At 39.6% G+C, this 3,654-nt stretch overlaps 1 pseudogene; it reads right to left on the bottom strand.

The window, feature by feature from the left end:
- Positions 1-2,492: 2,492 nt before the first annotated feature.
- Positions 2,493-3,353, bottom strand: LOC147345807 (olfactory receptor 5AP2-like; annotated as a pseudogene).
- Positions 3,354-3,654: the final 301 nt, after the last annotated feature.

Genomic DNA, 3,654 nt, shown 5'->3' with positions numbered 1-3,654 from the left:
AATCTGTATAAGCAATTGCTCTCTCCTCCTAAAATTATAAAGAGTGCCTCCATGTTCCGTTCATGGCCACAACCTAAGATAAAACGAATGCTTCTGAGAACTTTAAATTGTGTTGTTTTCACAACTGGATTAATTGCTAATTGAATACAGGGAGAACAGAATACGCAGTTAATTAAGCTTTTGGAAAATATTTCAGGGATTAACTAGCATACAATAATTTAGCACTACACAATTGTGATAACCACTGTTAAAATTTTGTTTAGAATATTATTCCAGTTTATTTGATACTTTCATAGATAACATAATCACTATATCAGTTCAGTCAGTTCAGTCACTCAGTCGTGTCCGACTCTTTGCGACCCCATGAATTGCAGCACGCCAGGCCTCCCTGTCTATCACCAACTCCCGGAGTTCACTCAGACTCATGTCCATCGAGTCAGTGATGCCATCCAGCCATCTCATCCTCTGTCGTCCCCTTCTCCTCCTGCCCCCAATCTCTCCCAGCATCAGAGTCTTTTCCAATGAGTCAACTCTTTGCATGAGGTGGCCAAAGTACTGGAGCTTCAGCTTTAGCATCATTCCTTCCAAAGAAATCCCAGGGCTGATCTCCTTCAGAATGGACTGGTTGGATCTCCTTGCAGTCCAAGGGACTCTCAAGAGTCTTTTCCAACACCACAGTTCAAAAGCACCCATTCTTCGGCGCTCAGCTTTCTTCACAATCCAACTTTTACATCCATACATGACCACCGGAAAAACCATAGCCTTGACTAGATGGACCTTTGCTGGCAAAGTAATGTCTCTGCTTTTCAATATGCTATCTAGGTTGGTCATAACTTTTCTTCCAAGGAGTAAGCGTCTTTTAATTTCATGGCTGCAGTCACCATCTGCAGTGATTTTGGAGCCCCCCAAAATAAAGTCTGACACTGTTTCCACTGTTTCCCCATCTATTTCCCATGAAGTGATGGGACCAGATGCCATGATCTTCGTTTTCTGAATGTTGAGCTTTAAGCCAACTTTTTCACTCTCCTCTTTCACCTTCATCAAGAGGCTTTTGAGTTCCTCTTCACTTTCTGCCATAAGGGTGGTGTCATCTGCATATCTGAGGTTATTGATATTTCTCTCAGCAATCTTGATTCCAGCTTTTGCTTCTTCCAGCCCAGTGTTTCTCATGATGTACTCTGCATAGTTCAATAAGCAGGGTGACAATATACAGCCTTGATGTACTCCTTTTCCTATTTGGAACCAGTCCATTGTTCCATGTCCAGTTCTAACTGTTGTGTCCTGACCTGCATACAGGTTTCTCAAGAGGCAATCACTATATAATATATATATCATATAATCACTATATATAGCATGCTAATATAACTAATACTTTGTTCCTCCCCTACAAAGGGAACTATGTTTGTGTTAATATATGATTTAACATATATGGCTTATGATTTAAACTATATTATGGGACCTTTCAGTTTATTTGTTTACTTATTTTCATTATTAACTAGTGTAATGCTATGAACCCAGTGAGGAGACGGAGTCCTCTTTGGTGTCCTTTGGAGGATCAGGGGATGTGCTGACATAATTAAGGCAGAATGAAGAGTTTTACAACAAATAATTCCTGTCTCTGACTCTCATTTCTGTATAGGGCAAAATAAAACATATGCAAATAGATTTCACCTAAAGTGAACATGGTAGGATAAAATCAAAGAAAAGAGAAAAATTTTGATTAATTTACAAAGATTCAATTTTATATTAATTGTTCTGGCTATACTTATTCATTTGTTGTTCAATAAGTATTTTTGAATTGAATTCTCAGGTCAAACACTGTAAGTGGCATAGTAGAAAAAATGGTGAACAGGAAAGTAAGTGTCATGCTTTTATGGAATATTTAGACATGGAGGGAGGTTTCTTATTTATTCTTATTTATTTATTTACTACTTACTTCTATGTGTTATGATGGAATATTTACAGGGTGATGCAAGTACATAAAAAGGGTATAAACAAAACTAATTTGGTACAGTAACACTTTCTCCTGACCGAGCATGTCTATTAAACCTACTGTTTAAAAAAAAAAATGGAGCCTTTAGGGAAGTAAGTTTAACTGACATGGATAGAGCAGTTGCTCTTCTCACGATACCTCATTAGGGCCTCTCAGGAACAGAGAAAAGAGATGTAAAAAAGACCTTTTGTGCAAAACAGCAGAGACCCTATTGCTACTCTTCCTTGGTTTGGAGAGAAGATTAAGATCATTAAGGCCTGCTCCCTACACTCAATTTAGGCACAATTGAAAATAATGGGAAACATTCAGAAGGTTGTACTGGTGGGTTATAGGAACTGATGTCAAAGTACTAGAGCTTCAGCTCTCAGAATCTTTAGAGATTTAAAGAACAAAGGTCAAGAAACAGGGTAGAAAAGCTGTCAGCCTCAGTTTCATCATTTCTTAAGAAAGAAATTTTCTGCTAATCATTTTCCTGAAGGCATTTTTTACATCTTTGTTCCTAAGGCTGTAAATTAAGGGATTTAACGTAGGTGTAGAACACAGAGGTCACTTTATCAATAGCCATTGCATGGCCAGTGCCAGGGCGCAAATAAATGAAGATCAGGGTACCATGGTAGATAGAGACCACGGTCAGATAGGATGCACAAGTGGAGAATCCTTTTCTTCTTCCCTCGGCAGAACCTGTTTTAAGAATGGCTGCTATGATGAGGATATAGGAGAGGAGAACTGTTAGAAGGCAGCGGGCTTCCACTAAACTAGCGAAGACCACCAGTACAACGTCATGGATGTAAGTGTCAGTGCAGGACAGAGAGAAGAGAGGGGAGGTGTCACAAAAGAAATGGTTAATTTCATTGGAGCAGAAAGACAGGTGAAAGGTATTAGTGGTGTGGACGATTGAGCTCATGGTGCTTCCCAGAAACGCTCCAATTGCAAGCTGGCAGCAAATCCTCTTGGACATAATAACCGTGTAAAGCAGGGGGTTGCAGATGGCTATGCATGTCATAAGCCATGACAGTCAAGAGAAAAGACTCCGTGTCCACCAAACAGCAGAAGAAATATAACTGTGCAGCACAGCCATTGTAAGAAATGGTCTTCTCATCAGAAACTAAGTCCACAACTAATTTGGGAGCAATGACTGAAGAGCAGCAGGCATCTATGGAAGACAAGATGCAGAGAAAAAAGTACATAGGGGTGTGCAAAGGGGGACTGGCTGTGATTAATAAAATCATCCCAAGGTTGCCCATCAGGGTAACCGAGTAGATGACAGAAAAACAGCAAAAAGAGCACTCTGCAGTTCTGGGTGGTCACTGAATCCCAAGAGAAAGAACTGTGACTTCACAGTGCTGTTCTCCACCTCCATTCTCTGCAGGGTTCCTGGAGGTTGGGATTTTGACAGGGTACTGATGTTTATAATAACCTGAAGAGTCAGAAAAAAATAAATATGAAAATGGCTAAAGTAATCAGTAATTAATTAGAATTAATTCTAAATCCACTTGGGCATCCTTGTAACCCCTAGGCATATGAACAGTAAGCACAGAAAATGTACGTATTTCCAGTTGAAATGATAACTTGCCGCTTCTATTCCTTAAAGCTATCATTTTCCACATTAAATGACAGCATCAAACCAGTGGGTGAATTCTAACCTCTGAGCCTCTTACTTT

This window comes from Bos grunniens, chromosome 24 (assembly GCF_055505025.1).
Source record: "Bos grunniens cultivar Pamir isolate PY7600 chromosome 24, Bosgru_T2T1.0, whole genome shotgun sequence".
Taxonomy (NCBI): domain Eukaryota; kingdom Metazoa; phylum Chordata; class Mammalia; order Artiodactyla; family Bovidae; genus Bos; species Bos grunniens.
The sequence above is the reverse complement of the archived record's forward strand: the minus strand, read 5'-3'. Positions and strand labels throughout refer to the sequence as shown.